Source organism: Haliaeetus albicilla, unplaced genomic scaffold, assembly GCF_947461875.1.
Source record: "Haliaeetus albicilla unplaced genomic scaffold, bHalAlb1.1 scaffold_38, whole genome shotgun sequence".
NCBI lineage: Eukaryota > Metazoa > Chordata > Aves > Accipitriformes > Accipitridae > Haliaeetus > Haliaeetus albicilla.
Window position 1 is genome coordinate 722,343 of NW_027212473.1, and position 27,805 is coordinate 750,147.

Consider the following 27,805-nt stretch of genomic DNA (forward strand, 5'->3'; position numbering starts at 1 on the left):
AACCTTCAGAACTCAAACCTACTAATGTTTTTTTGAGATGTGTTTTATTCATTAACCTTGAGGTTGGGGACTTCTCGCTGTACTAGATAGTAGGAAAAAGACTAGTTGAAACATCAAGACACAGCCTATGCTACATCTTCAGATGTTACAATAGTGAAATGTCAAAACTGTATAGTTATTTGCTGCATACTAGAATTTTTTTACACTATTGAACATTTCTAGCTTCATGCTCTCAATTAAAGACCATATTCACCTATAAATCATATATGTGTTTTTATAATTAATTAGAACCCCCAAAACTTCCTTAGTTTGGCTAAATACAATTTTGATTATTCTAGTTATACACAGTTATTAGAACAGCATTACTGGAATCTGAGGAACATACATGCCCAATGTGGCATCGGACGGATGTTTCGCCTAATACTTTAACTGCCAACATGTGCCTACACCAGGTAACATGATGACATTTACATAAAGTGCTTGTAAGAAAAAGCTATTTGTAAAAAGCTGAAAGGGAAGAAAATACTAATTTACGTCTCCTTAAGCAAGGCGTAATTGTATAAGGCTAAATTTACTTTTCAAATACATTATCTGTTGTTGTCACAGCTTACAACTCTTTAGAGACAACCTGGCAAATTCAGGTCACACTTTTGTTTAACATGATTGCCTCGCTTTCAAATTCGGTGTTAACACTGAAGTACATTACATACAGTTACTCGGAGTTACCAGTCATTAATATCAGTGTTTAATGTGATGTGTTCAAATATCTGTATGTTGGTTTCTTTTAGGACTGATAGCATTTACAGGAATACACAAGCAGTTTTCCTCTTTGAAGGCTTTTGTTCGTATATCTGCTGAAGTTTCATCTTACCTTTTTTGTAAACGTTTTTCTGCTTCCAGGCTGTGAACAACTTCAAGAGTGGAGCTGGCTACACAAAAAGGCTCTGTCAACAGATTTGGCAGCAACAACAGCAGCAGCTGCCACTGCCTCCACCACCACTCAATACTGTTATACCTCCTGCTGCTCTGGTGACTGCTGCTGAACCTTCTACATCTTCCTCTCTGTCAACCAGCAGGTCGTTGGAAGAGAAGGTAAGCTTTATTTCAACATATGCAGCGATTCTTATATTTTAGTAGAGCTTATTTTCCAACTGTCTGTGTTTATTCACAAGGGCTCTCAGGTTCCTGTGCAAAGACAGCCAGCATTAGCAAGTCGTCTGGGCCCCCAAAGACAATCAATACCCACCACTGGTAAGAAACTGTAACTTTAGAATGTCTTTTAAAAAATGATCTTCAGATAAACCAAATGGGATTTTTTGCTTTTTCCTCTCTCCACTCCAAAAGGTCATCCAGCGAGAGCCAGTACAATTTGCTCAGCAGGTGGCAGAGCAGGCTGGGGACTCTATGTATTCTACAGAAATCCAATGTATTACTATTTGTAAGCTGTTAAACGAGGCCATAGCACTTAACTTCTGCAACAGCTGATTTATAATGAAGTAAGTATGCAGAAGATAGTTGTGGAGAATACAAGCAGTCATTAATTTTTAAATGGCCTAATTTGGATTGGGTTTAACAAATGGAATCTGTGCTTGCAGTAAAATTATTTAAAATAAAACTCAAGTACCTGATTGAAAAGAAGACCCTGAAAAAGGAACTCTTTGGGAGGAAACCATAATTACATATCAGAATTAAAAACATTTAAAGGCTCAGGTGGAAAGCCACCCTTTTGATTTCTGGCTGAACAGGGCTGTAGAAATTGATTTCTAGAACCCCCTAATAATTTGACGTGAATTTGCCAGGTTGTTTCTAAAGAGTTGTAAGCTGTGACAACAACAGATAATGTATTTGAAAAGTAAATTTAGCCTTATACAATTACGCCTTGCTTAAGGAGACGTAAATTAGTATTTTCTTCCCTTTCAGCTTTTTACAAATAGCTTTTTCTTACAAGCACTTTATGTAAATGTCATCATGTTACCTGGTGTAGGCACATGTTGGCAGTTAAAGTATTAGGCGAAACATCCGTCCGATGCCACATTGGGCATGTATGTTCCTCAGATTCCAGTAATGCTGTTCTAATAACTGTGTATAACTAGAATAATCAAAATTGTATTTAGCCAAACTAAGGAAGTTTTGGGGGTTCTAATAGAAGTCAGCCTCCAACATTCTTTTTATAACAACTTAGTTGACACTGATTGAGCAAATTCTTGGAAAAGTCAACACTCCTATTTTATGTCAGTTTTGAGTTTCTTCAATTTAGTCAGCCCAAATAGCCAAACTGCTTTCTCTCAGTTGGAGAGAGAGGAGTCTGTTGTATCTGTTATTGCAGTGTCAGGTCAGTCCTTCCTTTTGGAAGATATGTGTTATAGATAGATTGTAAGGGTGCACTGTGTTTATAAAATCTTAAAGATAAACCAGAACAAAACCCAGGATCCATTCCACAGATTGTCTAAAATCTCCAATTCAGGAAGCAAGAAAATAACAATTCAGGGACAAGAGCAGGCCAAATACATCATTGTGAGGCAACAGCATAGGAAGTGTACGTGGAAGAAGATAAAACAAGTTCGAGAGAAGGTGAGTTATTATCTGTGCTATACGGGATGCTGGCACTGCTTTCAGGCTACCAACCCAGCTTCAAGGCAGAAAAAAAAGTGGCTTTATCTTTATGCTGGCATCAGGAACAAGGTGCTTTAACTTGCCAGCAGGTGTCTGCAGGCTTTTTTTAGCATGAGTTTGTGCAGTAGGAATGGAAGGTGTAGCTGGTGTTACTTCAGTGAACGTCACAGGGTTTGGGGGTTTTCTTGCTTGGTTGGATTTGGTTTGTTTGTTGTTTGGGGGTTTTGTTTTGTTTTGTTTTGTGCTATCAATTTGGAGGGTTCAGGAGCTGATTTACATTCATTCCTCCTCCCAAGTGGTGACGGTAGAAAAGGCTGGAGTGATAAATTTCTACCCAGCTGGAGGCAGGCTGACCTCATAAGTCGGAGAGATGCATTCACAGTGAAGGCTCATACACCGCCCTGATGGCTGCAACTCCCTGAACTGTAATAGTGTGAACTTATCCGTTGTCTCTCGGAGTATGCAGGATAAATGGCTTGCAGCTTTGTGAAGCTATAAACAAGTGACAAAACTTGGAACAAATCAGTTTAACTTCTTGTATAAAATTAGGATCTCTTGGAACTGAAGTATGTTGGAGCTGTTCACTGTGGTGGACAAATCATAGCAAGAGTTGGCAAAATATTAAACTGCCAGAGACTTCTCATTTAAACAGAAGGCTGATGGATGAATAGGTATTATGCCATGCATGCTACTTTCTCTTTTAAGATCTCTTCTTTGTATATGCCTGGCAGTCTGGTACAGTTGAGAGAGAGAAGTAAGATATTTATTTATTTATTTAATTCCAAAAAGGGAACAAATTCTATTGGGCATAAGTCATTCTCAGTAAAGCTTTCCAAGTGCCATTTTGCTCAACTTTTAAGTTGTGAGATCAAATTTTCAGTAATACATGCAGGCAACTGAAAAACATCTACTCTTGACTAAGAGAATTTGCTGTTGATAATATCTGCTATATCTAATCGATATTGTCCTTTATGTCAATCTCTAATTATAGCCTCTGCAGGAAGAATGGGGCAACAAAAGGCAGATGGTGGCCTTCTGTAGCCTGGAAAGATCTTGGATGCTAGCAAAGTCTAAAACCCATTCTTGTGTTGTGCAAACTTTCTGAAGTGCAAGTTGTACACTGCAAGTAATGTGTAAAACATGGAAGAAGTTGCTGCTGTAGTTGTTTTAATTTAGATGTAATGCACAGCAATTAAACATAAGCTTTCCTTCTGTATTTGTTATGAAAATGATATCATAAGAAGGAAAATATTAATTATGACTATTTTTACTTATAAAGTGGAAATTGACAATGCCTATAAACAAGGCAAGGCAAATTAGGTCAAGGCCTAGTTACACTTGCAAGTAAACAGCTGTTCTGACTGGGGAGACTAGTTGATAGGACTACAGTTCTAATACCCTCCCCCCCGCTCCAGCTTTTTGGAAAACGCATAGAAAAAAGTTTGAAAAATGAGCTCATAGAGAAGGGAGGCGGAGGGAACCCACTAGATGACTAAAAGCCATGTCTATAGTTGGATAAAGCTACTCTGAGAGAGAGAAATCCATCTTTCCTCAGTGGAAGAGTAAAGGCAACAATTAGAAATAAGGAGCTGCAATAAGCAATCTTTTTAAAATCAAGTGTTGAAGCTGTCCTTTGAGCACTTCCTCATCCCATTCCAGCCAAAGTGGGTCAGATGCCTTAAATAGTTCTAAGCATCTCTCGACTAACCCAGCTAATATTTGAAGTTGTCCATATATGAAATAGGAAAATGTCTGGTTTGAATAAAGGCATCATTAATCCCTTTAGCCTTAGGGGTTGGATATGGACTCTTTGACAAGCATGATGAGTTGTAGAGACCTTTTTAATGTGTCTCCCCCTTTTGCTACTAGTGTTTCTGTAGAAACCCTTGATCCATTAAGTACAGTCCTCACTTCCTTGTCCCACTCCTTTCTCTCTCCTGCTTTCAGCTGGTAATGCAAAGTAGGGGTTTCTTTCTCCATTTTTCCCTTTCTAAAGCAAGGGTTCTATGGTGTAAAAAAAAAAAAAAAAGCTCATGCTGCTTTTAATTTAATGTTGTCCTGCCATGTCAGTCCTGTGCTGCTTCTGATTGCAAAGAAGTCTAAGCAGACAGGGCAAGTGGAGGGTTGGAGGTGAAAATGATGCCTTGCTGTGCTTGGAGTTCCAGGGGCAGTAACCCTGTGGGCCTCCAAACCCAGGTGCCTGGTGTCCTGCTCAACCTAACTGGGCAGTGAGCTAGTTAAAGCAGATTTGAGCACCTTCTACAAACAGATCTTAACTTGTGCTGCTCTGCGTGCTGACATACAGCTCTTGGATTTAGATTAAAACAGATGTATGTACAGCTACGCCTCTGAACTATAAAAATTGAACACTGTGTTAGAAGCACAAGGCTCTGCTAGCAACATTAGCTGCAGATTGGTTGATGTTTTCATTCATCCTCTTCTGTAAACGAAACCAAGGTAATGCTGAATTTGCTGTAACAACTCTGTTTAACAGACCACTTTGTTATATGTCCTTCCTCTACAATAAACTATAATGTCCTTCCAGAATCAGTAGAAGCACAGCAAAGACATTGAACTAAAAGAAGCCAGTGTTAAATTGTCTTGTTTAATGTTAGCAAGAAGCTGATGGGAATATCCTTAAATCAAAACTGATATGAAACACATTTATGTCCAAAACTTGTGCTGTATGTAGTGTCACCCTTCGTGAACTTCAAACCTTTTCATTTCCTGGCAATCAGTTATAACTCTCTAGCGCAATGCAAATAAGCTGTCTTAAGAGGGTAGCAACTTGGATCTTTTCTTATATCCACAATTTTTTTTTAAAAAAGTAGTTGTGACTTCTAAGTTAGGTCAAGTTATCTAAAAACCATAAGCAGGATCTTTTTTTCCTCATTTATGTTAATGTTGGGCAAAAGAACAGAAGCTGATTTGGAAACCGGTTAAGTGGAAGGGTGTTTTCCAGTAAGGTGGTTGGTTTGTTTTTTTTTTTTTCTTTTATGGAGTCTTCAGTATTTTATTGTCTCCCACAGTACTCTTAGGCTGCAGAACCAGCCTCAAAGGCACTGTGGAATTACTTCTCCAATTAGCTTGGCTCCTCCTAAGGATAGAGATTGCATTCATACTCAGAAGCTGGTTGAAGTGATGAAAGCATTTGGGGTATTTGAAGATGAGGAAGAACTGAACCATGGGTATAACAAGACTGTCAAATTTGTTGATCTCCTTGGGCGGGGGGGCGATTAGGGCAAACTTAACATGAGTTTTCTTTACAGGCTGGTCATTCTTGGTAAGCTGAATAACTTGGTCAAAGAATGGATTTCAGAACTTGGTGAGAGCAAGGTAAGGATTTTTGATACATTCTTATCAAAACAGCTGAAGCCTTTTTGTTTCTTTTAAAGAAACTAGGATTTATGCTGAAGTTGAACTTTTAACTTTCTTAAGTATCAAGGAGATCCGTAATAACTGTCATTGAAATAAAGTATAAAAGATACTTCAGATCAAGCTCTTCAAGTCCTTGGGGCACTGAATAAATTTGTGAATTGGCTCCATCAGTTGACTTGTAGGAGTTAAGAAAGCTGAAAAAACATATTGTGGGGTGAGAAAGATGGTAAATGGGCAATAATCTTGCCCCAAACAGCCTACAGCACTCAATCTAGTTTGGCATTATTACACTAGACTTGCCTTTGGTATGGCTCTTAGATTGTGTTAATTTATGTGGGCTGGCTGCAGGGAAGACTGATAGTAGGTCTTAGTTTGTTTAAATTGATGAAATGATTGCTACATTACTCATCTTTTTTTTGTTTTGTTTGTGAGCTGCAAGCACTCACTTCAGAAAAACAGTATCAGTCTATTAGACTAACAACTCAGTACGGGAGGGAGAAGACATTGTTTATGGAGGCTGTTGTAGTCTTTCTAAATAACTTACATGCTAGTTAAACTTGCACGTAGCTCAATGTGTATTTTACATTCTACAGAAAACTCTTTCTCTTCTACCCACAGAATCTTTCCCCTTCAGCAGTAGCAAATGTTGGTGGCAAAATATTTATGTGTGGTTCTTACAGGCTTGAAATACACAGTAAAGGTAAACTTTTGTTGTCTGGTCATAGTTCTAATGTTTGAAAGTGTCTTCCAATGGTAACAGAAGAAATGGAATCTCTTTGCAGGTGCTGACATAGATGCTGTTTGTGTTGCTCCTAGACATGTAGAAAGATAGGATTTCTTTCAGTCGTTCTTTGAAAAACTCAAACATCAGGAGGAAATAAAAAATCTAAGAGTGAGTAAGCTCTCTCTTTGATAGACTGTGCAACTCCTACAATAAGAATATTCATGTTGAAGACTCATATTGGTAGTTGTTGTCTTACAAACCAAAATTAAAAAGGGAATTGTTTCTGAGTACCTTCTAAAATACTCTTTACGCAGCATGAAAATGTTGAAGTCAAGCTTTTGGTTCCCTTCCCCAATGACTGTACATCACATAAGACTCTTTGTGGTTCACTTTTTCCCTACCCATGGTTTGGGAATGAGTTGGCTATAGTATCAAAAAGCAAGATTGTCCCTAGGAGCCTTGCTTTAACTTTAGATGTAGTAAGGGGCTTGGAAATAAGGTAACTGCATGCAGGTAGAGGAAGGGGCAGCCTGAGATCTAAGCAAGTTGAATGTGATGTGGAAAGGTTTCTGAGACTCAGCCTGAGACTTTGTAGAAGAGATACACAGTCAACTTTACATAAAGTTAATAGGAGCTGTGCTGCGAACGTGCAAAACTGCCTTGTAAAATCACCCTCGGTGCCTATGTTGTGTACCTTGCGTATAAACCCAAACTCCTGAGAAGTGTTTCTGTCAGCCTAGTCTTCCTTGTACAGACATTTTGAAAGATTTCATATGCATAGCTAATGAGCCTTCGTTTAGAAGACTGCCACCTGAAAACAGACTCAGTGGGCTGTGGCACAGCTCTAACAAGTGGTCTACAAAATTGGAAATTGTCCCATAAGGTAGCTGATAGCATCTCAGGCATGGTAGAAAATAAAAATACAGGAGGCTTGTGCACGCTGTCAAATGTGGACAGAATTTTCTAGATTTCTCTGGATGTTAACCAGTAGTAAGATAGCTATGGAAATCTCTTGCTTTTCTTCCTCACCACCAAGGTAAGTACCTTACAACCTCTGATACTGATGGCTCATTGTGCACTGTTTGTTCATTACAATACATGATCAGCCTCTGAATCTCTTGGCTAAATAACTTCTGAATGCTAGTATTAGTACTGTATTAGTGCTATACTGCTTGCAGCTTATTATAAGTTTTTTTTGGTTTGGAAGCAGCTCAGTCTTTATACTGAGTAGTTAGCAGTGTAAATTCTGCATTTGATCGTAGTTTAGGAGAAACATTAAAGTAGCAAAACATTTTTTCTTACACAGTTATCCTCTCCTTTACAGGCAGTTGAAGATGCATATGTACCACTTGTCAAGTTTGAGTTTGATGGCCTTGAGGTAAGCATTTTTTTTCTTTAAGTGAGTAAATTTTTTTCGTGCTTTGGAATAGGATAACTTTTCCAGGGACCTGTGACTGTGCTGTTTTGGACCACAACCTATCCCAGGAGAATACATTGCTTATAGGAAAATAAGCCCCTAGGAAGCCTGGCAGGCATGGGAGCATCAGGGACATCTTTTTCTAAACCTGTGCTGTAGACCAAGGTAGCCTGCTTGAATAGCATTTATCTCTAGGATCGTGCAGAGTGGGAGCAGAGGAAGTGTCCTTGCTAACTCTTCTTAGCTCTGACAAGTGAGCTTTCTACAGAGGGATGCGTATAGTGTAGTTCACTGTGTGAAACATGTGAGCAGACTAAATGTTTTGCTGCAAATCCAAAATGAAGTGGTCATGGGACAAACAATCTGGAAAATGGAAAGTAAAAGTACTCATTTGACTCCTGCCTAGGTTTGTCAGCTGCAGGAATCCTGGTATCTTGAATACTTCTTACACAATTAATAAAGACCTGCATGCTCTAATACCTAAGCAAGTTACTGCTTGGTATCACTATTATGAAGACATTTATTCAGTGACCTTTTTGTGGCCTTTATCTGGTACAGACATTCACAGAATAATTTTCTTGCCTCAGACTGTACTAAACCCCAGATACTTCAGGATCAAAAGGGCTTACTGCCTAAAGAAAATGCTCTCTCCTTTGCTGAAGTATAGTTGAGGTGATTGAACTTGTCTTAATTCTGTGATTAATTTTAAGTTCCTTTTTAATTAAAATTCTAAGTCTAGAGTAATCTTTTTTTCAACTTAAAAACCCCTCTTCCTTTCCCTAGCTTAAAAAGAAAGGGGTGATGCAATGAAGGTTTTGTAAATAAAATATGGAACTTTTAGAAATTTTATGGAGTCTTCTGGTCAATAAATCTCGGGAGATGTATCTATAGTCACATAATTCTAAATACAAATGTTAACCTTTCTTTTTAGACTTGAATGACTGTCCCCCACTAGTGTGCTGTTTGCAAACTGTGTGGCATTCTAATGGCTGGCACTTTCTTCCTCTTAAGATTGATCTCATGTTTGCAAGACTGTCTATGCCAACTGTTTCTGATAAGCTTGATCTCAGAGATGACTCACATCTCAGAAGCCTGGATATAAGATGTATATGAAGCTTAAATGGTAAGCATATTTACACATCTTTAAAAAGAAAATATTACTAAAATTGGTGTGGAATGCACATTACACAACCCAAGTTTCTGTACAAGATGCAGAAACTGATCCCCTGTATACTTGAGATCTGAGGAGGTGGTGAGTGGGCTGAAATTTAGATGTTTCAAGTTGTGTTTCATGTTTCTTTGATTGGGGTGTGCACATTGTTCCAGTTTGCCACAGAAACTACTTCAGATGAATAGGTAGAGCACTTGATAGAGAAGAATGTGTGGTAGTTCATTAAAAAAAAAACACAACAAAACAAACAAACAAACAAAACCAACCCCAAATTTAAAATACTGAAGCCTGACTTGCTCACTGTTTAACACTCACTGGTTTAATTGTTCCTGGCTGTCGAAAGAAACCTAGCTTTCGGAATCCTGTGGAAGGGCCTTACTGAAAATTGTTGGCTGCAGTCTAAAGTATGAAAAAGCTGTTGAGGGCACCAGTTACCTGACGTGATACTGAAAGTTACGTGTAATCTCTAATTTTTAAGGTAATACAAAGCAAGTAATCCAAACTTGTTTTCATAGACTTGAAGGATAAACTGTAAGTTATTGATCCAGCATAGCATAAAAACAACTTGTACCTGTGTCGTGGTTTCAGCGCAGCTGGTAACAAAGGACCACGCAGCCGCTCGCTCACTCTTCCTGCCCCCCTCCAGTGGGATGGGGAGGAGAATCAGAAAGGAGAAAAGGAAAAAAAAAAAAAAGTATCCTTGAGCTTTGAGATAAGGACAATTTACTGGGACAACACAAAAAAAGACATTACAGCAACAACGGTACTAATAAAAGAATATACCAAACAAGTGGTGCACAGTGCAACTGCTCACCACCCAGAACCCAATGCTCCGCCACTTCCCCCACTGAAAGCCGAGAGCCCCCCCAGCCCGCTCCCCATTTATGTACTGAGCATGATGTCACATGGTATGGAATACCTCCTTGGCTAGTTCAGGTCAGCTGTCCTGGCTGTGCCCCCTCCCAGGTTCCTGTGAAAATTAACTCTATTCCAGCTGAACCCAGGACAAGATGTTACTAGGAAGTTCTGTGCTTCAACATTTTTTCTTACAGGCTGCAGAGTTACTGATGAAACACTACACCTAGTGCCAAATAAAGAGAACTTCTGGCTCACACTGCAATTAAACTGTGGGCAAAATGTGAGTAATGTGATTGTTTGTGATCTTTAAACTTTTCAGAGGTACCTCATGCTGAAAAAATAATAACATTAGAATTCCTTCAGCTTTGGATAGCTGTTTAAATAACAGTTTTTTACCCCCATGGGGCAGATTCTGTGTGTTTTTTAATGAGGGTAGAGTGGGGAGAAGAGGGGAGTGCCTACAGGACAAGGTGCTGCGTTGCTTATCAGGAACCTGACTACAAAGGATAAAAATGCCAAGTGAAGTATAAAAGCTCGATACATAAGGAATAAGAAAATACTGTTTGCGCATGTGACTAGAGCAAGTGCTAGAAGAATGGTAGAACCTTTTTCTTAAGGGAAGTTGGATGAAGCAGTAGCTGTAGCAGTGCAGGCAAATTTCAGAGTAGCAGTATTTTGGGAAGTGGTGTGGTAATGATTCTTTTTCTCATCGCTGTGAGGACCAACAATTTTGGCCTCATTGCACTGAAAAAATAACTGACTTTGAGGCTGAAGTGTACTAGGTATTCTATAGATTGTGAGGTTGGTGCTGTAAATTTGAAGGAATATACTTGGGTATTGAAAGACTACAGGCTAATGACAGCATATCCATTGTATGATGTGGCATTTACTCCAACATGCTGGGATTCATTGGTAGGGTTTCCTGGGCCATGCTAGTAGCAAGAATGTATCAGCTCTAGCCAAACGCTTTGGCTACTACTCTGATTAAGACGTTCTTGTTTTTTTTCAAAATGGTAAGAGCTATTTATGACTATTTTAATTTGCAGAAAGTAGTTACACTTTTTGTGGTAGTTCTTTATATAAGATTTACACCAACAACATTCAATCCTACCCTGAATTACATGGCAGAGTTTTAAATGGACAGTTAGTTACTGGCTTTTCTTATACAGGGAGTGGCCAAAACCTGTATTGCTGAAACAACACGAAGAGAGCAATCTTAACTTACCAGTATGGGACCCTAGGGTATGTAGACATTGAATTTGGAAGCCTTTAAACTTTCTTCTAAGCTAAGCTGCTGGTGCTGAGCACAATTGTTTTAACATCATAGGTGAACTGATGAGACCGATATCATGTAATGCCTATCATTACCCCAGCCTATCCACAGCAGAACTCTACATACAACGTATCTACATCAGCATGAGCGGTAGCGGTAGAGGAGTTAAAACATGGTAAAGTTCTTTCCATGCATATTAATTGATTAAAAAGTATAAATTTTCCTCTATGAAACCACATTATCTGAATTGGTTATATTCTGCGAGGTGTTCCGCCCTTTTAGGCAGAAGAGTTCTCTGGGAAGTATATCTGTTGCAGGCAATAAGGGACCAGTTTTACAATGAACTGTTGTAGTAGACCTGCATTGTGTCAAGGGAATCCCTGCTTTTTGATCTGTCAATCATTGTTCAAAACCTTTATCTTATAAAGTTTATATCATGCTCTGCTAGTCTTTAAAAAAAAAAAAAAAGTAATAAGTTTTTCAACCTTAATTATAGGTCTTGCAGTTACAAATGAGATCCTCCAAGGAAAATCGGACTGACCAAAGCTCTTTGAACCACAGAACTTCTTTCAGAAATACAAGTATGTATGAAATCTGTTATCTGAACTTGAAATTATTTACTTACTGGTTAGCATAGATAGTTTTAGCTTGCAGTCTAAATAGAAGATGGCATTGGTGTTTGTTTTTCAGAAACTGGAGGTAGTCATATGAATTTCGGTAAGGATAAGTAGAGGGAAGAGAGAAAAACTATATGTGTTATGCCACTGACACTGTTTTTATTAAAAGAAATCAACTCTGATACTTAGAATGTAGCAGAATGCAATTATAAAGGGTGTAATCAGTTTTTCTTCAGTTAATACTGTGCCGAATGCAGGATATAATCTGTCATGTCTGGAAGTCACATTCTATACATTTAAGGCAGTTTTGATTTCACTTGAAGGAATACAAAGTCCTGAGCTAGGATATTATTTTTTCTTTTCTTCTAGACATTGTATTGTGCTGACTGCTAGTGCCTCCACTGAAGAGCATCACTTAGAGTGGTAAGACTTGCTTTGAATGTGGATTCAATAGATAATTGACACTCAGTTCAGTGTTGCACTTCATTAGTTAATACAGTTAACAAAAATAAAGCATTCAACTCTGCAACTAGGCATGGAATACAGTACCAAGTTAAGTAGACAGTTCATCAGCAAAACTGAAAGCTTTCTTGTGAAGGGAAGTTAACATAAATCTTGCTGTTTCAGAAGTTAACCTAAAGATCTAAGTCATGATGAGAAGGAACAAAGAGGGTTAGTGTGCATATGCCTGAAGGTCAGATGCTCTGTGTCATCTGGAGAAGCAGATGCAAGGAGTCTAAGGAGACTACTTACCCAACACTGCTTCAGTTAGGAAGATGTTCCTTGTCGCAGAGTCTGAAGTAAACGGGGATTACTTGATGTCATCAGATGTGTAGTGGACACTGGAGAGTTAGATCTTTTACTGAGTTAGAGAGCAGTGGTCTCCAGATTTTTGTGCAGTCCTGAGAGAAAAAAAAAAAATTAAACACATAGTTGCAGTATATATCTACTTATTTACAAGTTACATACACATTACTGAAGTTCTAGTATTTTCTTCCCATACCCAGTGGATTGTCTTGTGCACCCCCTGGTGTACACCCCCGGCATACACCCTGCCCCCCCCCCACTTTGAAGACCACTGTTGTAGAGCCTTAGAAGACTTGGTTTCATAACTTTTTTACTGGATGTAATATTTAATTTAGGACTAGATTACACTCAATGCTAAGTTGCTCTGGTTATGTAGTCAGCCTATTCCAGAGCCTCCTTTTCTCCAGTGAAGTGAAACAAGGCTGTTTAATCTAGGTGAAACCTGACCGTCTGCACAGAGCATCTGAATGCTGATAAATAGTATTTACAAACTTTTAATCTAGTAGTTTGCTCAGGCATCTTATGTTTAGTGCTGAAAATTATCATCTCAGCACGCTTGGTAGTGGATAGGTACATTGCAGGGGTGCTGATCTACTTTGTGAAATGTAATGTGAGAACCACTTCAACTGTAGTGAGAGAAAATGACTGCTTACGACATGACATTTGTCACTGTCTCAAAGGAGATACACCAATAACAACTTGTTTAACCTGTGTGAACCAGCTGACTAACTGTGAATCTTGAAATAAGGGGAAACGGTGAGGAATTAAGGTACTCTAATGTATGTGGTGTTCTCACTCTTAAGAAATGAGTACTTTACCTGCTTTGCTCAAGTAAGCAAGCGAAATAGCTCTGTGTAACAGACCACTGTTCTGAGGGCACCTTGGTTATACTTCAAAGTTTGGCTTGCGCTTTAAGGCAAATAATTTAATTCTTATGCTACCTCTAAAAGACATCTTCTCTCATGTTTAAAAATAGCTCTAATAGGTAATACCTTTTACCTGAACTTTTTAATGTGTTCACTTAAAAATCGTATCAGCTACAGCTTGATGTCAGTTGCAGTTAGGTATACAACAAGGAGTTATGGGCAGAGGGCTTAGAGCCAAATAGTTTTTGATGTGAAATGTTTTTAAGTGAACAAAGTTTATCGTATCTCACAATAAAGATGAGGAAAGTTCTGGCTCCAGTAAAAGCTGATGTTTTTTGCAGTGACAGAAATGGCAGCAAATGGGGCTTAGTTTTGCATCTGGGAAAATGAAAAGCAGAAGATAAATTTGCTTCAGTTTGTCTGCTATAAGAACAAGTTTAGTTCACCAACTCTTGAATGGATTTGGGAATAGATGACACATCTCTGTTGTTCATCAACATAAGATACTTTTGAAGAACGTAGAGTTCTGACTGCTTTCAAAGCTAGCAGTGTTTTAGGTAAAAGGGTAAAATGCCAGTACTTCATTTAAATGAAGAGCCTTTCTGGTCATGATACATTTCTTGGGCAAGTTTCTGTTGAGACTGTGTTGACTAGATCATTTGTTTATTAAAGGAACTATATTTTTTGAGTTTGCCTGGAAAAGGGTAAACTCTTTTCACAGGTCAATCTGCAGGAAGAATTGCATCTTTACTCAGGTGTAATTGAACAGTTGTGCTTGAGCCTTTTCTAAACTGTTGCTCTCCTTGATCTTAGGGGCAAAAAGGAGTTTTGCTGCTCTTCAAAATGCAGCCAGAGCTGCTGGGAATCTGCTTCTTGTTGATATTTTCATCATAGGTCATATGTTGAAGTGTTGTATCTGACCCGTTAAGAGTACAAGTTAAACTTGTTTACCTCTGTCTTTGGAAACTTTAAAGCTCAAATGTCACTGGAAACTTCTCAAACTATACTGTGTGTGATATAAATATCCAGTATCTGCTCAGCTGAATGAAACTTACTACTTACTGACTGGTTAGCATTTTTGTATTAGCATTGTATTGTAAAAAGGCATATAACAAATGTGCTGGATACAGTTAAAAATGAGTAAATGGCTCTTGTTCTTATTAGGATTGGCCTTGTTGAATCTGAAATTCGTGTGCTAGTTGGAAACTTGGAGAGGAATTAATTTCTATCTATTGCACATGTAAAGCCAGTCTTTCCCTGGCAGATGAGAACTTTGTAAACAGTGAGTTTCATTACTTTTCTGAAATACAGTTTGGCCAATGTATTTGTATTGTCTTTGTGTGGCAAGGTTTTGGTAGTGGGGGGGGGGGTTACAGGGGTGGCTTCTATAAGAAGCTGCTGGAAGCTTCCCCTGTGTCTGACAGAGCCAATACTAGCCGGCTCTGAGACGGACCCGCCACCGGCCAAGGCCGAGCCAATCAGCGATAGTGGTAACACCTCTGTGATAACATATTTAATAAGGAAAAAAAGTTGCTGGGACAGAAACAGCAGCCGGAGAGAGGAAGTGAGAACATGTAAGAGAAACAACCCTGCAGACACCAAGATCAGTGAAGAATGATGGGGAGCAGATGCTCCAGGCGCCAGAGCAGAGATTCCCCTGCAGCCCCTGGTGAAGACCCTGGTGAGGCAGGCTGTCCCCCTGCAGACCATGGAGGTCCACGGTGGAGCAGATATCCACCTGCAGCCTGTGGAGGACCCTACACCAGAGCAGGTGGGTTCCCGAAGGAGGCTGTGACCCCGCGGGAACCCTGCACTGGAGCAGGCTCCTGGCAGGACCAGCGGATCTGTGGAGACAGGAGCCCATGGAGCAGGTTTTCTGGCAGGACTTGTGACCCCGTGGGGGACCCACGCTGGAGCAGTGTGCTCCTGAAGGACGGCACACTGTGGAAAGGACCCATGCTGGAGCAGTTTGTGAAGAACTGCAGCCCGTGGGAAGGACCCACATTGGAGAAGTTCGTGGAGGACTGTCTCCTGTGGGAGGGACCCCACGCTGGAGCAGGGGAAGAGTGTGATGAGCCCTCCCCCTGAGGATGATGAAGCGGCAGAAAATAACGTGTGATGAACTGACCATAAACCCCATTCCCCGTCTCCCTGTGCTGCTGGGGTGCGTAGGTAGAGAATCCAGGAGTGAAGTTGTGCCTGGGAGGAAGGGAGGGGTGGAGGGAAGGTGTTCTGAGATTTGGTTTTATTTCTCATTACCCTACTCTGGTTGATTTGTAATAAATTGAGTTAATTTTCCCCAAGCTGAGTCTGTTTTGCCCATGATGGTAACAGGTGAGTGATCTCTCCCGTCCTGATCTCGACCCACAAGCTCTTCGTTATATTTTCTTTCCCCTGTCCAGCTGAGGAGGGGGAGTGATAGAATGGCTTTGGTGGGCACCTGGCATCCAGCCAGGGTCAACCCACAACAGTATTGCACTTTGCTTGTATTCATTCACCTCAGCTTACCTGCGAGAGATGTTCGGTTACGTACCTACTGTTTTGTAGGTATGAGGCCTCACAGGTAAGGTTCTGAGCATGTAGGATCTTTTTAAAGAAGGGAGAACTTCAGGGAGGAGTTCTCAGAGAACTTAAGTATGGGCTGACTCTAATCTTTAGCTGCTGCATACAACTAAATTGTTTTGCTTACTCCCTTCTTGAGAGTACATACTAGCATCCAGATAATTGGCATCTGTGCATAAATGATAGATTTGTGAATCTGTCTTTTTAGGAGTGGATATGTGTCAATGTCAATGTGGTTTCCTGGAATTGTATTTAGGAAAGTGGAAAATGCAGCAAGTGTTAACGTTGATTTAACGTATGTTATACAGTCGTTCAAAGGTAAGCCTATATTTTGCTCTAGTCTGGTAGGGTTTCATTTTTTTATTCTAGTGCAAGTTGCTTCACAAAGTGAATTGTGGTTCCTTCTGGTATTAGCTATTAGATATTTCTACCGAGCGCGATACATAGAAGATTAGCCTGAAAAACATACTGTTTTGACACTTTGGCACAGTAAGTCCATCTTGAAACAAAAGTGTGTACTAAAGTCCTATACCATATACCACACGTGAAATAACTGCTCTGCAGATCATAGTAAACTCTCACAAAGGAACTGCGATTCATGAGGTGGACAGTCAGATGTGAAGCCAGGAGATGTCCATTTACTGGGTGTAGCTACACTTGTCAAAAACAGTTGTCAGTTGCTGAACTTTGAAAGTGGGAATTAACTGTATCAGTCTCTAAAATAAGTTGTTAATGCCTGTTGAGAGTATTTTTTCCAAAATAACAGTTTATGTATGATATCATCCCAGAACTTTGAAAGGCAGTGAGTGGTCACCTTGTAATGACATGCAGTCTCGCATGTAAATCTTCATGTTCATCTTCCATTATTACTTTTGATAGATGTAGAAATAAAGTAATATTTCAAGTGTTGTTAGATAATGCTAGAATAAAGGGATTTTGGGGTGAGCAGTCATTTGAAAGTATAGGTCTTTTTGCCACAATCTGTTTGCTTCTTCCCAAGCTGCCTGCTCTTGTGCCTTTCAGAAGTGCATGTGTGCTGTCAGGCTCGTGCCTAGCTATCATAATGATGAACTAAGGAAATCAGGTTACTCTTCTGAAGTGACAAGTGTGTTTGGGCAAAAAGTTCTAATGGTGGGCTCCTTTAAACTCTTCATCAGTTCAAACAAACATTTATCCATGGTACCAGCATGAGCTGTGTGTTGTGTTGCTCAGACAACATGAGTAAATGCAGTAAAAGCTGACCTTCTTTTTAGCTCATGCTTTGGGATATGAGAAAAACACAGAAAAAAAGCATCAAAACTCTTGTCTGAGTTTCAAGCCAGGTGGGGTGACTTCCTCAGACTTGTACTCTTCTCTGAACTGATGCTTGTCTTATACGTTACATCCAGTGGCACTGTGTTTCAATGTTGTGGCAAATGTAAATTATGTCAACAAGGTTTATGTACTGCTAAGAGGCTAGAACTAATGTTAAATCCTGTATTTCTATGCACAAACTTTATTAGCATAGCTGTGTGCTCTTAGTTTAGTGAAGCACAGCCGACAATATGTTTCAGATACAGGGTTTGAATCCAGAGAGATTGAACAGAAAAGGTGTTTCTTGAGAGGTGTGATATCCCTTGGCAAATGTGGGAGTGGCCAGTAGTTACATGCAAGAAAGCTTTTATCATGTGCCTTGACTTTGAGAGAATATCTCTAGAGGGCAAGTTGATGGGCTCAAGAGTATAAGGCTCATAGTTCGGAAGGCTTTTGTTAAATGAACTTTATCTCACTTTTCCATAAAAACATTATTGAATTTACTTTGAAGCAACTGTTCATACCAGTGTGAATGTTCATATGTGTGCTTTTATTTCACTTCTAGGTCTCCTGTAGAAAGACTGATAAGCCTTTTTGTTTTTGTTGCATGTCCTTACTTTGATTCCCACTCTGTATGTTAGTAAGCTGACTTTCCAGTTATGCTCATGATAGGCTTGTTAAACTTACCTAAATGTGACTTAATTCTGTAATAACTTCTGTGCTAGTATAGCATTTTTTAGTTGCATAAAAGGTTCTTTGCAGGCAATTAAGAAAAACTGGTTTAAATTGTGGTGGTTCTGATAAGTCAGATGTCCCTAAAATCTAGACTGTCTTGGACAGATAGAGTTTTAACACCCGAATTAGTGAAACGCCCCCCCCCCAATCACCACAGTAAATATCAAACAAAAAAATTAGTCTAAATCTTGATTAAGGTGTCTGGTCTCTCATCAGCTGAGCACAGTTGGGTTGATTCAGAAATTCCTCTAGATCTATTTTCAACCAGAAAACTAAGGGTTAAGGAGTATTATCTCCTTCAGGCTAAAATCAGCTCAGATGTGAGCTGCATGATTAGCAAACCACAGCTGTAACTGAGCACATAAATGTATATTTGAACTTAAATAGCTATTACATACCTGGTCTGTACTGGATGTGAAATGGGCATCTTGGGTCACGTTCATCTTGGGACAACTTCTTATTCTTTGTTTGGGCTGGACAGACTTAAAGGCTTGCTGCTTCTAAAGAAACCATGTGTAACTTTGACAAATACCTAATGCAAACATTCCCACTAAGCTACAACGCTAAATTTCCTGTTAGTTTCCAGCCAGGCTAACAACCTCAATATGCTAAAGGATGGTATGAAGACTGAGGCAGCTCATGTGAAGAGAAAGCATCTCCACTATTTTTTGCCTGCAGAAACCTTACAGAAAAGAAAGAAGGTATAATAAAAATTTGGCTCTTCTGGCATTTTTTTTTTGCTTTAATAATTACTTCATTATTTTGTTGTTGTTGTTTCAGCAAAGCATGCTAGGTGCTAGTCAAAATGCTAGTGGGCTTCAGTGCAAAAGGACTTCTTCAGATGGAAGTTGTTTGGACAGTTCCAGAGACACAGACTCCAGAACACCAGATAATGTCTCTTCTTTAAATAAGATTTCTAAATTGGACACTTCTACAGCAGAGAGATAAAGGTTAGCACCATAACCTTAAAACTGTGAAGAAGCTGCTTTTTAACTGACTCGCAATGTGAATGAGGTCTAGGATTTTGTGTTGAATCTATGTTGTTCATAAGCACGTGGAGCGCTCTAATGGCTTCAGGAACAAAGCTGTCATCTCCTTTGGGCACATGGGGAGAGACAGGTTAAAGAAATCCTTGAAAAAATTAATTCAGTGTATGTGAACACATATAGGAAGAAAGAAGAACATGATAACAGAGCAATTATTTGGTCTTGAATGTAGTTCCCCTTAGGTTAGCGTGTAACTTGAAGCTGGAGTGTTTTATAAGTAGGTAGCTGTTCTTTCTAACAAAAAAAATGGTTAATGCCAAGCATGTTCTAATGAAGTGCTGATCTTGATCACAGAAACACTAGAGCTGCTGATGATTTGGTGCAGCAGTATGAGAACTTGTGCAGTAAAAGTGTCTGTCACTTCCTGGGAAGTCTCTTTGTTCATAAACTACTTCAGCACAGGAGGAATATGTAATCTTGAGAGTAATAGCCCAAGACTACCAAATGAGTAATGCCTTCTGTATTCAGACTGTTTGGTACTGTAGCAGTAGCATTAAAAAAAAAATAAAAATTGGATGCCTGTATGGGTAGAGCAGATACATTCATGAAAAGCAGTACAGAGTGCTGGTGTCCTGGTTTCAGCTGGGATATAGTTAACTGTCTTCCTAGTAGCTGGTACAGTGGTATGTTTTGAGTTCAGTATGTGAAGAATGTTGATAACACTGATGTTTTCAGTTGTTGCTCAGTAGTGTTTAGACTATAGTCAAGGATTTTTCAGCTTCTCATGCCCAGCCAGGGCACCTGACCCAAACTGGCCAACAGTGTATTCCATACCATGTGACCTCCCATCTAGTTTAGGAACTGGGCAGTGGGGGGGCAGGGATTCGCCGCTCGGGGACTGGCTGGGTGTCGGTCGGCGGGTGGTGAGCAATTGCCCTGTGCATCATTTGTACATTTCAATCCTTTTATTACTACTGTTGTCATTTTATTAGTGTTACCATTATCATTATTAGTTTCTTCTCTTCTGTTCCATTAAATCGTTCTTATCTCAACCCAGGAGTTTTACTTCTTTTCCTGATTTTCTCCCCCATCCCACTGGATGGGGGGGGAGTGAGTGAGCGGCTGCGTGGTGCTTAGTTGCTGGCTGGGGTTAAACCACGACAGCTGGATATACTACCCTGGAAAACAGTGCAAGTACATAGAGACTGACTAAAGAAAATGCTTAAGTTTAAATTTGCGGTCTGAAGTTCAGCAAAATGAAGATCTCATTCTAGATTGCCTGTGAGTTTGTTGTTCAGTAGAGTGCGACAATGAGATAAGAAGATAGACATTTGTCTTGCATGGACTTTCTGGAAAGGAAAAGTACAGTATTTTACAAACTAGCATTTTATAACTCTGGCATTTGACTTTTACAGAAATGCTGTGTATCAGAAATCTGATGGTGCTACCTCATGTAGCTGTGCCATCAGTGTCCAAGGGACTCTCCATTTCTGTTACTGATTCAAGTATGTATTGAAGTAGCGGATGGAATCCAGTCTTTAATTTCATGGCTGAACTCTAGAAGCTCAGTGTCTCCTACAGAACTGGAGGCTACAGTTGCAATAAGAACATTGGGAGCTCCAGTTGGGTGCACCATTCCAGGACATAACACAGTTTCTCCATGCGGATCACATTTTGTCCAAGGACAGCATGAATTAAGTGGGACTCCAATTACAGATCCTAAGAATGCTGCACTTAAATGACCTTATTCACTGACCACTAAAGGACCTTGCTCACCTACATCAGAAGAATGCCCCCAAAAACTAGTAGACAGAGAAAAAGTAAGGAGAGGGGGGTCTAGGCCAGGGAGTGTTTGAAGTAGAATTAATTATTGATGTACAATGAATGACATAACTGAGAAGAAATGTATATATACATCCCCAGTGGATTCAGGAATCTAAATTTAAGCATAATGATAGTTTTCCTAGGATGTAGGTATGAGAAATTGTCTCGAATATACTGTATAGCTATTAAACAATTTTTTTTTTTCCAAGATCTGGCACTAGTGACTGTTTCTGGTCTGGTGGCAGGGTCTCTAAATACTACTGTACTTGTATATTACTGCACTGACCAATTGCTGAATGAACTGACTTATTTGGAAGCGGTTCTTAATTCAGGAAAAAAAAAAAATCTCAAAATGAAGTGGATATGAATCTTATAAATTTAAAAGTATGAGCTAATCTTGTTCTGCCAGATGATTTTTGAATGCATATTGATAGGTTTGCTGCTTTAGAAATCAGCAGCCTACTCAATAGGTTGTCCACTGCTGACATGACAGTGTGGAGTTGCTAGTTAAATCTTGTTTTTGTGGAAGCTTTCGATTAATGCTTGATTTGTTTTATTGCTATACATAACTCTCCTTAAACAGCTGTTTGTGTGGCTTGACCTCTGATTTGAGGCAGAGGCAAAGAACAACTAGAAAAAGCTCAATTTTGATACTTGTAAAGAATCAGCTTGCAGAACTGTTACCTACTATTGAATATTTCAAGTACAGATTTCAAGGTTTGGGTAATAAGACTTTTTGCGAGGCTTGAGATTGCCGTGTGGTAATGGTAGTCTTGTCTAAATGTTTTAAGAATGGCCACTAATACACTTAATGTGTTGACTGGAAGCTGTACTCAAATATGAGGGTAATTTTAGCATAGCAATTATTCTGGGCCTGTGTATTCTGTTCTTCTAGTTAACTGGCCAGGATTCAGCAAAGATGGTGGCAATCCAGAAGATGTCATCAGCAGATCTACAGACAACATAATTTTGAAGGGGTTTTACTCAGTGGACTAACTGGAAAGCTGAACGGACTGTTCCAGTGCCCAGACTACCTCACACAAATACTCTATGTGTTTGTTGATGTAAACAAAAATATGCTTTTTAGTTTAACTTATTTCAGTCTTCATTTCCCAAATATATTCTTGTAAGAGTTATCCTTATTAGTCTTTTTAAAAGTCTTAACTATCACTAGCTGAAACAGCTTTTGAAAAAGCCACAAAACCCAACCTGTCCTGTGACTTGGATTCAGAATGTGTGTAAACAGGTTAACTAGTCACTGCAAGCACGCTGTCGTTCAAAGTGTATATGAACGTGCTTGTATCCATTTGTGCTTTCCTAGTGCACGTGCATATATTGTTCTTATCTTAAATTATTTTCCCATTTGGCACATACACTTCTGTGCACCTATCACAATAGTACTCAGCTTTCTCAGCTAGTAGCTTTCCTCTGCCTAACGCAGCCATGCACTACACAAGTATTGCCTCCCATGGAGGTCCATTAATAATTTAAATATTGAAGAAAATGCAGCAGAGGATGCTACCAAGATGTGGAGAAGATAGACATGTCCCTTGCCATTGTATCTGATTTTTGTCTTAAGACTGCTGCAGCACGAGACTTGATGGGATTTTTTTGTTGTCACTGGGTAGTAAAGCTAAACTCAGAACACATGGCTGAAGATGTACTTAAATGTTGCAATAGCCAAGGCTGTTGTGACACTACTACCCACCTGCAAGGTACAGTCTTGAAAGCAATTGGCATGCAGAGAATGGTTTCAGATAAAGCCTGAAAGCTGTCTACATGATTACATCAAAACTTGTAGTAGTCTGAAGGTCTGGTCTGGGGAGAAATCCTGATCACATGAAGCAAATGTTATGCTATCTCTCTATTGTAATTTCTTTATAATTTGGTGTTTTTGTAAATGAAGTTCTATGTTTTTCCAGAGTATTTTTGTATGTACTGTAAAATACTGTCTTCCAAAGAGAAATTTAAGTTTTTTTTTTTTTTTTTTTTTTTTTTTAAAATACACATGGGATCTGCTCAAAAACCCCAAACAACTAAAACAAATGTAAGGTTGGGGGGGGGGGCAGTGCCACAAAAAATATGTTTTACGAAATGATAATGTCATGGTAGAGTAAATTTGAGGAGACTAGGAACACTGCTTTCCTGCTTCTAGTATTTCCAGGGTTTGAATTAACAGCCTCTGAATAGTGCAGCTTGCAAACTGCATTGACAGCAGAAGTCCCAGTTTGCTGTGCGGACAAGAGATACCCCTGAATTCTTTTAAAATTAGTTGCTTGGCTTAAACAGCAATTCTGAGCTCTGATCATCTTAAGCATCCACCTAAAACCCTAGTGACAAGACCCAAGAGGCACGTAGCTATCTTGTGAGGTCCTCGTTCTCCTGCATTCCCCCTACTGCTAGTATTCCAAACTTGTGGAGAAAGCATGACTATGGCCATATACTTACTTTTTTTCCTTATTACCTCTGGTTTCCAGCTTGCTTCAAGTGCAATTTATCTCTTAGAAAATTTGCCTTAGTGGGTTTGAGAGGTCTTCTTCTTCCTTCTCCCCTCCAAAAACCCCAAAACTTCAGAGTGCAAAGCTTAGGTTTACTCACAGGTTAAAATTAAGAAACAGAATCCATGTAACTTAAGTGGCTTTTAGCAGAGCCACACCTTGAGTTTGTAAAATGGTTACCTTGGTTTTGTGACCAAGGTTAAAACCATGGTATTTAAATACTGTCAAGTCTGTGTACTAGTTACAGTAGGTATACAACTTCAGCACCTGTGTAAATAAAAATCCATCAGGAATTTGAAGGAATTAAAGCTGAAGTAGGTGATAAGATAAACAGCAAAGCAAATGTGAAAAGTAAGTGTTTTGTAGTAGTCTACAACCCTGTGATATAACCATGCTTTTAAACAAATTCTTCCACTTGAGTATCCCAAGGCTGTTAAAGGCTGTCTTGCCCTTAACCTCTAGGTCAGCATATGCATTTATGCAACTAGTCTCAAACTAACCTAGCTAATTGATATCAAAATATATGCATTTACATGGATTTGTTTATTTTTTTTTACTTTTGCTTTGCAGAATTATCTTTTGATTGCTCTTACTTTTTTTTTTTTTTTTTTGTTCCTCTCACTCTTAGGGTGTTAAGAAGAAGTTCAGGAAGAAGTTAGGTTACTAGTTTCCCAGACTTGATACAGCATAGGTGAGGTTACATGCTTTACCTTAATATACCCTGACTCAGCGCTTGGCCCAGTGCAGAGTGACGTCACTGTTCTGGAGTTTCCCTGGCTATTCCAGAAGTTCAATACTGCCCCAGGACTATGCAGATTAGATTACAGCTGTTTTAAATAAAGTTCAAACTGCAACAATTCAACTGAAATACTTTCCTTTGTTTATGGAGCAAGTGCTCTGTCAAAGTGATTGAAAGAAAAGTTACTCATGCATAAAGACTGGGTGAGGGAGGGTCTTTGATACCAGACTTCCTGCAAACTTTTTGCTGTTTCTATCTGCCTTATTAGCTGGTTGCTGTGTGTGCGGCTTGGAGGTCCAGGTGGAAGGGGTGAGGGATGCACGATCAATCTCCTTAAAGAGGAGCAGCTCGGTGTTGAAATTGTGTATGGTTAGTAACTTTGAGCAAGACATTCCATTGCAGGAATTAACGTCTCCTGTGGTTTTACTTGTTAGGTCTAAGCAAAGAAGTGGTTCATGTGACGTCACCTCCACTTCTGCTGTTGCAATGGATGTCCCTGTAGAAACTAGAGAGAGAAAGTAACAGAATACTTTTTGCCTTAATGAGTCAAAAGCCAAGGGCAAAAAAAAAAAGTATCTTGAAAGTGTTAATCTTGACTTTGACTTTGGGAGGGAGAAGGCTTATTAATACTGCCTTTACATAACACTAAGCCTCCACTGGAGTGCCCAAAGCCCTATATTCGGGAGCAAAGCTTCATTTCTGGGCTCTATAGAAGAACCAATAGGTTGCCTTCTTGATTAGGGTCCAAAGCATCATGTTTAGGGCAGAAATACTCCTTTTTAGGGTCCAAACCTGTTGTTTGTTAGCCATAGCCTTTTTTAGGGCCCACATTTTCATTTTTTGGATCTAAAACCTTATTTTAAGGTGCAGAAAGCCTCTCTCTAGAGAGCAGCCTCCTTTTAATGGTCCAAAGGCTCAGGTTTAGTTTCCAAAGGCTCAGGTTTAGAGGCCAAAGATGCATTTTTAGTGTCCAAAACCTCATTTATAGGTTCCAAGTCCCTCTTTTAAGTTCCAAAGACTCGCTAGCTGACATAGTATCAGCAAGGCTCTCTCTAATGGTCTTTGTACATCTCACGGTCTCGGTATGGGTGTGACTGTCTGTAGCAGTGTCGCGGTCTTTTTACTGCAATCAGTGTCTGTAACAGTATCTATATGGGTACCTCCATGCCTAATTGTACCTGTACCTGCGTCTGTACTGGTATCTGTATGTGTGTGCCTTCAATTGCATTTGGATCAGTACCTGTATGTTTAATGGCACCTCTATCCGTAATGGTATTAGGAGCTGCAGCTGTAGTTGTAGGTGTAATGGAGTGTGTGCTTGCGTGTGTGACCATACTTGTATCTGCAATGCGGAAAGCTGCGGTGTCTGGCTGTATCTATAGTTGTACATATTTTACAGCTGTATCTGCAACTGAAAGCGTGTGCGTGTTTATCAATAATGGTGCCTGTGTGCTGGTTTTAGCTGGGACAGAGTTAATTTTCATCATGGGAGCCTGTATGGTGCTATGTTTTGGATGTGTTCTTACAACAGTGCTGGTAGCACAGGGATGTTTTACATATTGCTGAGCAGTTCTTGCCTAGTTAGCATTGAGGCCTTTTCTGCTTTTCATAGTGCCCTGCCAGTGAGCAGGCATGGGGTGAACAAGAAGTTGGGAGGGGACACACCTGGGACCGCTGACCCCAGATGACCAAAGGGATATTCCAGACCATATGATGTTGTGCTCAGAAATCAAATTGGGGAGGTGGTGGGGGTGGGTGGGAATAATTGCAGGGGGCTGCTGTTTCTCAGGTACTGGCTGAGCATCCATCGGCGGTGAGCAATTGGGATTTTTTTGCATCACGTACTTTTCTTGGTTTGGGTTGGGTATTTTTGTGCATGTGTGGGTGTTCCCCCCTATTCTTCTTATTAAATTGTCTTTATCTCAACTCAAATGTTTTTGCACTTTAACTCCCAATTCTCTCCCTATTCCATTGCAGGTTGGGAAGTGATTGAGCTGTGTGAGCTGTGTGATGCTTAGCTGCCTACTGGGGTTAAGCCCAACATGAGGCTCAAAGTGTTTGACCAGAGTGTACTAGAGGGAACCTATAATTATTACATCTCTTGAAGAGTTGCTGGTCATGATGTTGACTTCTCTGTTCTCGACATTGCTTTATCCGATCTGTGCCATGCTCCCTTTTTTGCTGTGCTGTGTAGCAGTTGGTGGTGTTTTGCCTGGAAGAATTATGATAAAAGCAGTGGCCTTGATCCTGTTTTGGTATTTGGGCCCTGCATTTATGCCTTGCCTGTATTTTGGGAACTACCTTACGGAGACACTTCACAATTACAGTTTTTCCCTTTTCTCTTCCAAGAGCCAATTAGTGGAGGAAAGAGAAGGGCACCTTCCCCTTTTTCTCCTGTGAGGTAGGTATTTTCTCTCTTCTTACAATAACTTTTCAGTATCGTGAGCATCCTTGGGTATACTCCAATACTCCTGTTGGTACTTCTTAGGAATATTGTTTCTGCTTTTTCAAAGGTTAAGCAGCTCTTTTGAGAGATCAGCACTGGGATATGACCCAAGGCAGTGCAGTATTAGGTGGCAAGGCACATGGAAGAATCTGGGCAGGTACCTGGAATGGTTGTCATGTCTGGGACTTCACCCCCGCACAAGTGTGGGATCCTAATGAAGTGACAGAATGTTTGAAAAGAGCATGCCCTGGCCCTGGCTATCCCAAAGAGACACAAGTTGTTGCACTGTTTGGGGACCTGGCCTGTGCCTACAGAGCACTATTCATGACTATTTACACCCTCAAGGAGAAGAGAGGGTCTCTGGATCTGAAGACACACAAACAGACATTGTGGCTAAACTGGAGACCAGCCCCCAACTATATCAGGTGCCCCTAGAGTTGGCTCCAGTTGAGTGCGAAGGAAAGGTATCCCTTCAAAGAAGATCATGCAGGTTACCAAGTCAAGTGGACCACTGCTGAGGGACATATCCAGTATCTGAGGGAATTAGCTGGGAAGACAAACACCATAGCCTTTAACATACCCACCTCACCGCCTTACTCCTTCTTGCCCCAGCTTTGATTGCTAAGCATGACGTCATAATGTATGCAATATCCCCTTGGTCTGCTGGGGTCAGCTGTCCCGGCTATGTCCCCTTGCAGCTTCTTGCCCACCCCCAGCCTACTTGCTGGTGGGCAAGAGTGAGGAACAGAGAAGCCCTTGATGCTGTGCAAGCACTGTTCAGCAATAGCTGAATCATCAGTGTTTTATCAGGACTGCTTTGGTCATAAAACCAAACCACATTACCCTATGGGCTGCCATGAAGAAAACTAACTGCATCCCAGCCAAAACTAGTGCAGTGAAGCATGTGCTGTTCCTACGATGAGAGTGAGACAATGCAGAGAGTGTTTGGTAACACAGGAGGGGCTGCTGTACCCCACAGACCTTCAATCCCATCTCTT

At 40.0% G+C, this 27,805-nt stretch overlaps 1 pseudogene; it reads left to right on the top strand.

Annotated features, from left to right (window-relative positions):
* The first annotated feature begins 437 nt into the window (after positions 1-437).
* LOC138684179 (poly(A) polymerase gamma-like) lies at positions 438-22,120 on the top strand (annotated as a pseudogene).
* The last annotated feature ends 5,685 nt before the right edge of the window (positions 22,121-27,805 follow it).